At 46.4% G+C, this 14,136-nt stretch overlaps 1 pseudogene; it reads left to right on the top strand.

Moving 5' to 3' along the window:
- The first annotated feature begins 734 nt into the window (after positions 1-734).
- On the top strand, positions 735-13,414 carry LOC139235568 (zinc finger protein 239-like; annotated as a pseudogene).
- The last annotated feature ends 722 nt before the right edge of the window (positions 13,415-14,136 follow it).

The following is a 14,136-nucleotide window of genomic DNA, read 5'->3' as shown; positions in this document are numbered from 1 at the left end:
GCGTGACAAGGTGGATGCAGAGAGGATGTTTCACTGATGGGGGAGAGTAGAACTAGAGGGCATAATCTTAGAATAAGGAGCCCCCATTTAAAACTGAGATGAGGAGAAATTTCTTCTGAAGGTTGTGGATGTGTGGAATTCACTGCCTCAGAGAGCTGTGGAAGCTGAGACATTGTATAAATTTAAGACAGAAATAGACACTTTCTCAAACGATAAGGGGTTATGGGGAGCGAGCAGGGAAGGGACCTGAGTCCATGATCGGATCAGCCACGATCGTATTAAATGGCAGAGCAGGTTCGAGGGGCCGCATGGCCTACTGCTGCTCCGATATCGTATGTTAACCAGTGAGTGCAGAACTGAACAAAGCGAGAGTCAGTGCTTTCAGGGAGGAGGCACAGAGGTTTCGGGAGGGAGTTCCAGAGCTTGGAGCCTCGGCAACAGAAGACAAGGCCACCAATGGTTGGGCGATTATAATCAGGGATGCTCAGGAGGCAGAATTAGAGGAGAGTAGACATCTCTGGGGGTTGTGTGGCTGGAGAAGATTACAGAGATAGGGAGGGGCGAGACCATGGAGGGGTTTGTAAACCAGGATGAGAATTTTGAAATCGAAGCTTTGCTTAACCGGGAGCCAATGTAGGTCAGTGAGCACAGCGGGTGATGGGTGAACGAGACTTGGTGCGAGTTAGGACACGGGCAGCCGAGTTTTGGATTAGGTGAAGATTACGTGGGGTAGAATGTGGGAGGCCAGCCAGGAGTGTGTTGGAATAGTCAAGTCTAGAGATAACCGAGGAATGGGCGAGGGTTTCAGCAGAGGGTGAGCTGAGGCAGGGATGGAGACGGCCGATATTACACAGATGGAAATAGGCGGTCTTGGTTTTCTGGGGATATGTGGTCGCAGCATTCTGGAAAAGATCATCCGCCATTTTCATAGAATGAAAGTGCAGGAGACCATTCGGCCCATCGTGCCTGTGCTGGCTCTATGGTCGAGCTATCCAGTTAGTTCCACTCCCCTGCTCTTTCCCCATAGCTCTGCAAATATTGTCCCTTTAGTATTTATCCAATTCACTTTTGAAAGCCACTATTGAATCTGCTTCCACCGCCCTATCAGGCAGTGCATTCCAGATTGCAACAACTCGCTGCTTATACAATGGTTCCTCATGTCGCCTCTGCTTCTTTTACCAATCACCTGAACTCTGTGTCCTCTGGTTACTGACCCTTCTGCCACTGGAAAGTGTTTCTCCTTATTTAGTCTATTAAAACCATTCATGATTTTGAACACTCTATCAAATCTCCTCTTAACCTTTTCTGCTCCAAGGAGAATTACCGCAGCTTCTCCAGTATCTCCACATAACTGAAGTCCCTCCTCCTTCGTACCATTCCAGTAAATCTCTTCTGGTCCCTCCCTAAGGTGTAGATACCCTTCTGAAAGTGTGGTGCCCAGAATTGAGCACAATGTGTCAGCTGAGGCCTAACCAGTGTTTATAAAGTTTGGTCATAACTAAACATCAAATGCTGCTATTTGTGTGATGGGGTTTAGACGGGCGAGGATTATCCAGTCAGTTGGATGTGAGCTGAAACATGTGCACTTGGAGCGGGGAGCCAGGGACACGCTGTGTAACCGGGCACAGACACTCTGCACAGCCCACACATCACTTGTTTCCACTTGGCCCAGAAGGATGTATTAAATGCAACAATTCATTTGATTTGACTTTAAATAGTTTTGTTTATAAATTTAATTATGCTTCTCTAATTTTATTTCTTATATCAGATTCACGGCCCCATTTTATTTCTTCCTCTGAGCCCCTCAACTTAATGTGGCAGTGTCATGTTGGCGAGTGGTGATTGATTGTCCTGGGAACCAACAGGAAGAGAGGTCAGAGACCGGAGGGCCCAGCGAGCAGCGTGTTCTGCAACCAATCGCGGTGCTTGAGGGGTGGATCCTGAGTCGGCCTGTCAGGTGGGTCTGTGTGAACCCCTGTTAAACAATTCATCTTTTAAAGTTAAATCGAGATTTCTTTTGTCAGCAAAACAGTTTAACATTTGTCAGTATTTTGTTTCCCTGGAGTTCCTATTATGACTTTCAGACACTTCAGTGCCAAGTGGACCAGGTGTTTAAAGGTCATTCATTTCCCCCATGTCACTGTTAGTTAAAGATACAGAGATTGATTTCCCTTCATTATGCATCTTTTGTAAGTAAACACAAATCCTTTCTGTTCGCAGTGAGTCACATTCTGCACTGGGGGAGACGGCTGGTGGCTTCAGGCTTTAAAATTCTCATCCTCTTGTTCAAATCCCTCCAAGGCCTCACCCCTTCCTATCTCTGTAACTTCCTCCAGCCCGCCAATCCTCTTAATAAGGAGAAACAATTTCCAGTGTCAGAAAGTTCAGTAACCAGAGGCACAGATTGAATGTGATTGGCAAATGAACTAGATGCTACATGAGGGGACTAATGAAGCAGCGAGATGTTCTGGCCTGGAACGCACTGCCTGTTCGGGTGCTGGAAGCAGATTCACTTGTAACTTTCGAAAGAGATAAACATGAGTTTAAAACATTTTCAGCGTTATGGGGCAAGAGTAGGACAGGAGTCCCCTGAGTGCATCTCGCTCGCTAACCGGTTTTCAGTTCTGGATACCGCTGGTTTCTCTGGGGAGTGCAGCCAGAGCCATGTCCACGACACCGTGGGTGGCTCAGCTGCACAGAGCGGGGAGGAAGAAGAGTGGAAGAGCAATAGTGGGAGTGGATTTGATAGTTAGGGGAACAAACAAGCGCTTCTGCAGGCACAGACATGATGCCAGGATGGTATGTTGCCTCCCTGGTGCCAGGGTCAAGGATGTCACTGAGTGGCTGCAGGACATTGTTGAGGGGGGAGGATGAACATCCAGAGGTTGTGGTCCACATCGGGACCAATGACATTGGCAGAAAGAGGGATGAAATCCTGCAGGCAGATTTTAGGGAGCTAGGAAAGAGATTAAAAAATAGGACCTCAAAGGTAGTAATGTCCGGATTACTCCCGGTGCCACGTGCTGGTGAGTACAGAAATAAGAGGATAGAGCAGATGAATGCATGGCTGGAGTTTGGTGCAGGAGGGAGGGTTTTAGATTCCTGAGGCATTGGGAGCGTTTCTGGGGGAGCTGGGACCAGTACAAGCCGGACAGGTTGCACCTCAACAGGACCGGACAATATCCTCACTGGATAGAGAGAGAGGGCACGGTATGGATAGAGAGAGAGGGGACAGTATGGATAGAGAGAGAGTATGGCTATTGTTTGGAAGGCAGAGGAAACAAAGGCTAGAAAATAGACAATAAGGGAGTTTGGCAGCGCTAAATGCCAGTGCCAGTGTGTTTCAATGAGATCACCTCTCATTCGTCTAAACTCCAGAGAGTATAGGCCCATTCTACACAAACTCTCACCATAAGACAGTCCTCTCATCACAGGAATCAATCTAGAAATACTTCAATGCCAATGCAAGGAGTCTAGGGATTAAGGCAGATAAGCTGAGGGCACAGACTGTCTTGTGGGGGTATGATATTGTAACTATTAGTGAAACACAGCTCAAAGAACTGCAGGAATGGCAGCTCAACATTCCTGGTTTCAGGGTTTTAAGACGAGATAGAGACGGGGATAAAAAAAGGAGAGCGCGTCGCAGTGTTGATTAAAGAAACAATTCCAGCTGTGGAGATGGATGATATGTTCGAAGGATCATCAAATGAGGCCACATGGGAGAAGTGAAGAACACAAAAGGGGCGATCACACTGCTGGGGATGTACTATAGATCCCCAAACAGTCAGAGGGAGACAGAAGAGCAAATATGTCGGCACATTTCTGATACGTGCAAAAATAATAGGGCAGCAATAGTCGGGGATTTCAACGACCCAAATATTAACTGGGATAGAATTAGTGTGAAAGATATAGAAGGAGCAGAATTCTTAAAATGCATTCAGGAGAACTTTTTTTAGCCATTACGTAGCAAGCCCAACAAGAGAGGGGGTGGTTCTGGACTTAGGTTTAATGAATGAAGCTTGGGCAGGTGGAAGGGGTATCAGTGGGAGAGTATTTTGGTGCTGGTGATCATAATTCAGTTAGATTTAGGGTCGTTATGGAAAAGGACAAAGATGGACCAGGAATAAAAGTTCACAATTAGGTTAAAACTAATTTTACTAAGCAGAGATGTGATTTAATCAAAGTGGACTGGAAAAAGCTTCTTGAAGGTAAATTAGTGTCAGAGCAGTGGGAGGCATTCAAGGAGGAGATAGCGAGGGTTCAGAGCAAGTATGTTCCCTTAAGATAAAGGGTGGGACTAATAAATCTAGACCCTTCAGATATCAATATTAGAATATCAGAGATAGGAGCAGGAGTAGGTCATACGCCCCCTCGAGCCTGCTCCGCCATTCAATAAGATCATCGCCCTCAACTCCACTTTCCCACCTGATCTCCATATCCCTTGATTCCCCGAGAGTCCAAAAATCTATCTATCTCAGCCTTGAATAGACTGAGCATCCACAGCCCTCTGGGGGAGAGAATTCCAAAGATTCACAACCCTCTGAGTGAAGAAATTTCCCATCTCTGTCTTAAATGGCCTCCCCCTTATTTTGAGCCCCCGAGTTCTAGCTCTCAGCATCTCCCCTGTCAATACCCTTCAGAATCTTGTATGTTTCAATGAGATCCCCTCTCATTCTTCTAAACTCCAGAGAGTATAGGTCCATTCTACACAATCTCTCATCGGAAGACAGCTCTCTCATCCAGGCAATCAATCTTGTGAACCTCCGTTGCACCATCTCCAAGGCAAGTATATCTTTCCTTCGATAAGGAGATCGAAACTGCCCAGTACTCCAGCTGTGGTCTCACCAAGGCCCTGTACAATTGTAGCAATAGATCCTTACTCTTATACTCCACCCCCTTACTGCTTGCTGTACCTGCATGCTCGCTTTCTGTGTTTCTTGCACAAGGCCACCCAAATCTCTCTCAACACCAACATTTAAAGTTTCTCACCATTTAAAAGATATTCTGTTTTTCTATTCTTCCGACCAAAGTGAATAACCTCACATTTCCCGACATTGTACTCAATCTGCCACCTTACTGCCCATTCACATCGTCTGTCTATATATCTTTGCACTCTTGTGTTCTGCTCACAGCTTACTGTCTCACCGAGCTTTGTATCGTCAGCAAATATTACACTGGGTCCCTTTATCTAGGTCATTAATATAGATTGTAAATAGCTGAGGCCCCAGCACTGATCCTTGCTGCACCCCACTAGTTACAGCCTGCCGGAAGCCCCGCCCCTCACACACTCCAATTGGTTGGAGGACCAACCACCCATCCGGTCCTCCAGCCCCGCCTCACTCTTCCTATTGGTGGAGAGCTGCCGTTAATCACCCGGGCAGTGTGAGCTGAGCATGTGCAGGCGGTGGTGGCAGACGCTGACGCAGGAGGTGAGCGAGCTCCAGGGAGCGGGTTAAAGAAACGCTGGGGACAACAACACCGAGTGCAGCCCTGGGCCCGGATATAAACCGGGGAACATTCTCCCCACACCGGGGGGGGGGATATAAACCGGGGAACATTCTCCCCACACCGGGGGGGGGGATATAAACCGGGGAACATTCTCCCCACACCGGGGGGGGGGTGGATATAAACCGGGGAACATTCTCCCCACACCGGGGGGGGTGGATATAAACCGGGGAACATTCTCCACACACCGGGGGGGGATATAAACCGGGGAACATTCTCCCCACACCGGGGGGGATATAAACCGGGGAACATTCTCCCCACACCGGGGGGGATATAAACCGTGGAACATTCTCCCCACACCGGGGGGAGGGGGGGATATAAACCGGGGAACATTCTCCCCACACCGGGGGTGGGGGGGATATAAACCGGGGAACATTCTCCCCACACCGGGGGGGGGGATATAAACCGGGGAACATTCTCCCCACACCGGGGGTGGGGGGGATATAAACCGGGGAACATTCTCCCCACACCGGGGGGGGGGGATATAAACCGGGGAACATTCTCCCCACACCGGGGGGGGGGGGAGATATAAACCGGGGAACATTCTCCCCACACCGGGGGGCGGGGGATATAAACCGGGGAACATTTTCCCCCTGTCTGCCGGGTCCTGGGTCCGCTCCAGCCCGAAGGAGCGGTCAGTGCATGCGCTGTGTCTGCGTCAAACTCTCGGAGCGTCTGTAAATCAACGAGAAATAGTAATGGACCAGGGAGCATCTGTAAATGAAGGAGCAATGGTGACTGAGCAGGGAGCGTCTGTAAAGAATTCTAGAATCACAGAATATTGCAACACAGAAGGGGGCCATTCGGCCCATCGAGTCTGCGCCGATACTTTCGGGGAGCAATCCGGTTATCCCACTTCCCCGCCCTTTCCCCAAATCCCTGCAATATCATTCTGCTTCAAGTCTTTGTCCAATTCACTTTTGAAGGCCACTATTGACTCTGTCTCCACCGCTCCGTCAGGCAATGCATTCCAAACCCTAACCACTCCTTGTGTGAAAATGGTTTTCCTCATGTGACCTCTGTTTTTGCCAATCGCCTCAAATCTGTGCCCTCTGGTTATTAGTGTTACAAACAGTTCCTCTTTTTATTCTATCTCATCTTCATGATTTTTAACATCTCTATCAAATCTCGTCTTCACCTTCTCTGCTCGAAGGAGAACAATCCCAGCTTCTCCAGTCTCCACATAAATGAAGTTCCTCATCCCTGGCACCATTCCAGTAAATCTCTTCTGTCCCCTCTCCAAAGCCTTTGTGTCCTTCCTGAAGTGTGCCCAGAATTGGGCCCAATCCTCCAGCTGGGCTCGAGCGAGTGTTTTATATTGCTTTAGCAGAACTTCCCAGCTTTAGTACTCTGTGCCTCGATTTATAAAGCCCAGGATCCTTTACGCTTTATTAACAGCTTTGTTAACCTGTCCTGCCACCTTCAAAGATTAAAATCTTTAAATATTTCAAAAAATGGAGCAGAAATGTAGAGTGGTCAGGGAGCGTCTGTAAAGGAAGGAGAAATGGAGAGTGGTCAGGGAGCGTCTGTAAAGGAAGGAGAAATTGAGATTGGTCAGGGAGCGTCTGTAAAGGAAGGAGAAATGGAGAGTGGTCAGGGAGCGTCTGTAAAGGAAGGAGAAATGGAGAGTGATCAGGGAGCGTCTGTAAAGGAAGGAGAAATGGAGAGTGGTCAGGGAGCGTCTGTAAAGGAAGGAGAAATGGAGAGTGGTCAGGGAGCGTCTGTAAAGGAAGGAGAAATGGAGAGTGGTCAGGGAGCGTCTGTAAAGGAAGGAGAAATGGAGAGTGGTCAGGGAGCGTCTGTAAAGGAAGGAGAAATGATGACTGGGCACGAAGCCTCAATTTAAAAATTCTCATCCTTGTTTTCAAATCCCTCCGTGCCCTCGCCCCTCCCTATCTCTGTAACCTCCTCCAGCCCTACAACCCTCCAGGATCTCTGGCCTCGCATTCCTGGCTTTAATCACACCATCATTGGTGGCCATGCCCTCAGCTGCCGAGGCCCTAAGCTCCAGAATTCCCTCCCTAAACCTCTCCCTCCTCCTTTAAGACCCAAACAACAGAAGAAATAGGAGCAGGAGTAGGCCATTTGGCCCCTCGAGTCTGCTCCGCCATTCAATAAGATCATGGCTGATCTGATCATGGACTCAGCTCCACTTCCCTGCCCGCTCCCCGTAATCCTTTACACCCTTATTGTTCAAAAATCTGTCTATCTCCACCTTAATTATATTCAATGCCCCAGCCTCTGCAGCTCTCTGGGGCAGAGAATTCCACAGATTTACAACCATCTGAGAGAAGAAATTTCTCCTCATCTCTGTTCTAAATGGGCGGTCCCTTATTCGAAGACTATGTCCTCGAGTTTTAGTTTCCCCTATGAGTGGATGCAAATATCCTCTCTGCATCCATCTTATCGAGCCCCCTCATTATCTTATATGTTTCAATAAGATCACCTCTCATTCTTTTGAACTCCAATGAGTGTAGGCCCAACCTATTCAACCTATCTTCAGAAGACAACCCCCTCAGATCCGGAATCAACCTAGTGAACCTTCTCTGACAGCCTCCAATGCAAGTATATCCCTCCTTAAATAAGGAGACTAAAACTGTACACAGTACTCCAGGTGTGACCTCACCAATACCCTGTACAGTTGCAGCAGGACTTCTCTGCTTTTATACTCTATCCCCCTTGCAATAAAGGCCAACATTCCATTTGCCTTCCTGATTACTTGCTGAACCTACATACTAACTTTTTGTGTTTCATGCACAAGGACCCCCAGGTCTCTCTGTACTGCAGCACTTAGCAATTGTTCTCCATTTAAATTATAATTTGTTTTTCTATTATTTCTGCCAACGTGGATAATCTCACAGTTTCCCACATTATACTCCATCTGCAAAATTTTTGCCCACTCACTGAGCCTTTGCAGATTTTTTGTGTCCTCCTCACAATTTGCTTTCCCATCCATCTTTGTATCATCAGCAAACTTGGCTACATTACACTCTGTCCCTTCATCCAAGTCATTAATATAAATTGTAAATAGTTGAGGACCCAGCACCGATCCCTGCTGCACCCCACTAGTCACTGTTTGTCAACTGGAAAAAGACTCATTTATCCCGACTCTGTGTTTTCTGTTAGTTAGCCAATCCTCTATCCATGCTAATATATTGCCCCCAACCCAGTGAGCTTTTATCTTGTGCAGTAACCTCTTATGTGGCACCTTATCGAATGCCTTCTGGAAATCCAAATACACCACATCCACTGGTTGCCCCTGATCCATCCTGCTCATTACATCCTCAAAGTACTCCAGTGAATTTGTCACACCTGATTTCCCTTTCATAAAACCATGCTGACTCTGCTTGATTGAATAATGCTTTTCCAAATGTCCCATTACTGCTTCTTTAATAATGGACTCGAGCATTTTCCCAACGACAGATGTTCGGCGAACTGGGCTATAGTTTCCTGCTTTTTGTCTGCCTCCTTTTTTGAATAGGGGCGTTACATTTGCGGCTTTCCAATCTGCTGGGACCGCACCAGAATCCAGGGATTTTTGTGAGATTACAACCAATGCATCCACTATCTCTGCAGCCATTTCTCTTAAGACCCTGGGATGCAAGCCATCAGGTCCAGGGGAGTTGTCCGCCTTTAGTCCCATTATTTTACCTCGTACCACTTCATTACTGATAGTGATTGTATTAAGTTCCTCCCTACCTATAGCCCCTTGATTATCTAATATTGGGATGTTTTTAGTGTCTTCCACCGTGAAGACCGATACAAAATATTTGTTCAATGTCTCTGCCATTTCCCTGTTCTCCATTATTAATTCCCCAGTCTCATCCTCCAGGGGACCAACATTTACTTTAGCCACTCTTTTCCTTTTTAACCCTCTTTAAAATGTGCCTCTTTGACCCTCGGTGTCAAATTATATCTGATAATGCTCCTGTGAAGCACCAGGGGACATTTTACAGAGTTATTTCAAGGCTGAGATAGATACATTTTTGGTGTTTCGGGGAATCGAGGGATATGGAGATCGGGCGGGAAAGTGGAGTTGAGGTTGATGATCAGCCATGATGTTATTGAATGGTGGAGCAGGCTCGAGGGGCCGTATGGCCTATTCCTGCTCATAACTCTTATGTTCTTAAAGGCGCTATATAAATGAAAGTTGTTGTTGTCTATAGAGGAAGGAGAAATGGTGATGGGTGAGGGAGAGCATTTGATCAGAACTGGGAGATAGGCAGATGGACAGCTTATAGGGAGCGATAGAGTGAGGGAAAGGAGAGAGAGAGACCATGTACACAAGAAATGAACTGTAAAGTTGGGTGGGGAAGAAGAGGTGGGGAAATGACAGCAGACAAAAGGAGGCACAATGGGAGAAGGGAGAGGAATAAAAGACACATAGAAAATAAAAAGACTTGCATTTATTTTGCACCTTTCACCACCACCAGATGCCCCAAAGCCCTTTACAGTCAATTAAGTTCTTTTTGAAGTGTAGTCACTATCGTAATGTAGGAAACGCAGCAACCAATTTACAATGTGATAATGACCAGATAATCTGCTTCACTGATGTTAAGGGAAAATATTGGTCAGGACATCGGGGATAACTCCCCTGTTCTGCTTGAAATAGTGCAATGGGACCTTTTACGTCCACCTGAGGGAGCAGACGGGGCCTCGGTTTAACATCTTATCCAAAAGACAGCACCTCCGACATTACAGCAGTCCCTCAGCACTGCACTGGAGCATCAGCCGAGAGTTTTGTGTTCATGTCTCTGGAGTGCGACATCAACCCACAACCTTGTGACCCAGAGGCAAGTGTGTTACCCACTGAGTCACAGCTGACACAAATACTGACATAGTTAGAGCAGGTTAGCTCAGTTGGAGATGTTAGATGATGCATTTATCAATGCTTAGATATTTTTCTATTGCTCAAAATCAGTAACATTTTGGAAGGTTCAGGTCAAGGTTCACAGATTAACAATAAGAAATAGGAGCAGGAGTAGGCCATTGGATCCCTCGAGCCTGCTCTGCCATTCAATAAAATCATGGCTGATCTGATCTTGACCTCAACTCCACTTTCCTGCCTGCTCCACATAACTCTTGACTCCACTATAATTCAAAAATCTGTCTATCTCCCCTTTAAATATATTGACTGACTCAGCCTCCACAGCTCTCTGGGGTAGAGAATTCCAAAGATTCACCACCCCGAGAGAAGAAATTCCTCCGCATCTCCGTTTTAAATGGGCGACCCCTTATTCTGAAACTATGCACCCGAGTTCTAGATTCCCCCACGAGGGGAAACATCCTCTCTGCATCTACCCTGTCAAGCCCCCTCAGAATCTTACACATTTCAATAAGATCACCTCTCCTTCTTCGAAACTCCAATGAGTACAGGCCCAACCTGCTCAATCTTACTTCATAAGACAACCCCTTCATCTCAGGAATCAACCTCGTGAACCTTCTCTGAACTGCCTCCAATGCAAGTATATCCCTCCTTAAATAAGGAGACCAAAACTGTACGCAGTACTCCGGGTGTGATCTCACGGACACCCTGTACAGTTGTAGCAAGACTTCTCTACTTTTATACTCCATTTCCCTTCAATAAAGGCCAACATTGCATTTACCTTCCTGATTACTTGCTGTACCTGATGCTAACTTTTTGTGTTTCATGCACAAGGACCCCCAGATCCCTCTGTACCGCAGCATTTTGTAGTCGCCATTTAAATAATAATTTGCTTTTTTATTCTTCCTACCAAAGTGCATAACCTCACATTTTCCCTCATTATACTCCATCTGCCAATGTTTTACCCACTCACTGAGCCTGTCCATAACCCTTTGCAGATTCTTTGTGTCCTCCTCACAACTTGCTTTCCCACCTATCTTTGTATCAGCAGCATATTTGGCTGCAGTGCACTCCGTCCCTTCATCCAAGTCATTAATATAGATTGTAAATAGTTGACGCCCCAGCACTGATCCCTGTGGCACCCCACTAGTTAGAGTTTGCCAACCTAAAAATGACCCATTTATCCCGACTCTGTGTTTTCTGTTAGTTAGCCAATCCCACATCTATGCTAATATATTACCCCCAACCCTGTGAGCTATTATATTGTGCAGTAACCTTTTATCTGGCACCTTATCGAATGCCTTCTGGAAATGTAAATACACAACTGCTACTGGTTCCTCTTCATCCACCCTGCTCGTTACATCCTCAAAAGAACTCGAGCAAATTTGTCAAACCTGATTTCCCTTTCATAAAACCATGCCGTCTCTGCTTGACTATTATGGTTTTCTAAATGTCCTGCTACTATTTCCTTAATAATGAACTCCAGCATTTTCCCAATGATAGATGTTCAGCGAACTGCTCTATAGTTTCCTCCTTTCTCTCTCTCTCTCCCTCCCTTGTTGAATAGGGGTGTTGCATTTGAGGTTTTCCAATCCACTGGAACCTTGCCAGAATCCAGGGAATTTTGGTAGATTACAACCAATCCATCCACTTTCTCTGCAGCCACTTCTTTTAAGACCCCAGGATGCAGGCCATCAGGTCCAGGGGACGTCCACCTTTAGTCCCAATAGTTTGTCTCGTACTTTTTCTCCAGTGATAGTGATTGTTTTAAGTTTCTCGCTCCCTGTGACCCCTTGATTATCGATTTATTATTGGGATGCTTTTAGTGTCTTCCACCGTGAAGACCACACAAAATATTTGTTTAAAGTCTCTGCCATTTCCCCGTTTAATTCTCTCAGGGACCAACGTTTATTTTTGCTATCTCTTCCTTTTTATATATCTGTAGAAGCTCTGACTGTATTTATGTTCCTTGTCAGTTTACTCTCAATCTATCTTCTCCCTCTTTATTATTTTTATTAAGTCAATACTTAAAGCCACACAGCAGAAGGAAAGAATGTTCCATAGAAACTAGAATTGTCTCTTCTGAATTTCGATCCTGTACTTAGTGATGACTTTTGTAAACTCCTTTTGCAGGGTGTTAGAAGGAGAGGATTTGAAGGAGGGAAACTCAAACTAAACATCACTTCATGATCAGATAGAGTCACTCGATTCATCAGGACTTGAATATCATCGGCCTTTGAATGTGGAAGGAGCATTGTTTGTTTATTCTGTCTGTGGCGAAAGATTACAAACATCAGTGTGACTGAAAAAGCAGAGACCCACACACCCGAGTGAGAGTGTTTCAGTGCACTGATTGTGGGAAGAGCTTTAACCAGTTACACAGCCTGAAAAACCATCGCACCATTCACAGCGGGGGAAAACTGTAAACGTGTTGTGTGTGGAGGAGGCTTCAACTGATCATCCAACCTGGAGAGACGGAAGCACACCCGCACCACGGAGAAACCGTGGAAATGTGGGGACTGTGGGAAGGGATTCAGCTACCCGTCTGCGCTGCAAATTCATCAACACATTCACACTGGGGAGAGGCAGTTCACCTGCCCCGTGTGTGGGAAGCCATTCACTCAGTCATCCAGCCTGGTGAAACACCAGCTTGTTCACACTGGGGAGAGGCCGTTCACCTGCTCTGAATGTGGGAAAGGATTCACTCAGTCATCCGATCTACTGGCACACCAGCGAGTTCACACTGGGGAGAGGCCGTTCACCTGCTCCGTGTGTGGGAAGGGATTCACTGTTTCATCCAACCTGCTGGCACACCAGCGAGTTCACACTGGGGAGAGGCCGTTCACCTGCTCGGAGTGTGGGAAGGGATTCACTGTGTTATCCAATCTGCTCAAACACCAGTGAGTTCACACTGGGGAGAGGCCGTTCACCTGCTCGGAGTGTGGGAAGCGATTCACTCGGTCATCCAACCTGCTGACACACCAGCGAGTTCACACTGGGGAGAGGCCGTTCATCTGCTCCGTGTGTGGGAAGGGATTCACTGTGTCATCCCGCCTGCTGACACACCAGCGAGTTCACAAGTGACTGCAGTGGTTAGATTCTGCTATCATTGCTGCTGTTAATCACATCCCGACTGAATCGTGTCCATTCCGACAGTTGAAGTTTGTTTCTGATGATAATAACCCCTATAACTGGGCTGGAATATAATATTTGATGTTTCAATAACAGAGTGTGTCGACATTTAATGTTCCAAGATAAGAGGAGACTAATTGATGTCCTGTTACTGACTGCACCATTTTGGGGCCTTTTCTCCTTTCTAACTCTGGATTATTTCAGTTCTCATACCTTTGGTTACTCACGTGGACAAATGCCAGTTCCCCATACCTTCCAGAGTGCCTCTCCTCGCCTTGGTATTGTGGGAAGGTGTCGGTAACATGCCCCGGATCACTAAACACAAAACCCAGTCTGTGAATCACTTTCAGATACTGGACTTAGTGTGCCCCACAGCATCTCTCTCACCTTCGATGGGTGAATGGAGCATCACGCCTGCAAATCTGGGTTCAATTTAAATTTGAATTTATTCAGGAAATGTATTTAAGAAAATACAGATCACATCAAATAATTGGCAACGCTTTAGAGTCAACAAAATGAACAAGTAAATACATTCCGGCCCAATATTCCAGCTCTACATTCACAGGAGAAAGCCTGTTATCAAACTCCTCGAGTAGACAGAATATAGAACAATGCTAACTCTAAGAATATCGAGCATCTGTTGCAAATATCTTTCAAATCCCGACTGTTAAAAT

This window comes from Pristiophorus japonicus, chromosome 23 (genome assembly GCF_044704955.1).
Source record: "Pristiophorus japonicus isolate sPriJap1 chromosome 23, sPriJap1.hap1, whole genome shotgun sequence".
NCBI lineage: Eukaryota > Metazoa > Chordata > Chondrichthyes > Pristiophoridae > Pristiophorus > Pristiophorus japonicus.
Note: the sequence above shows the minus strand (reverse complement) of the source record. Positions and strands in the feature narration are given on the sequence as shown.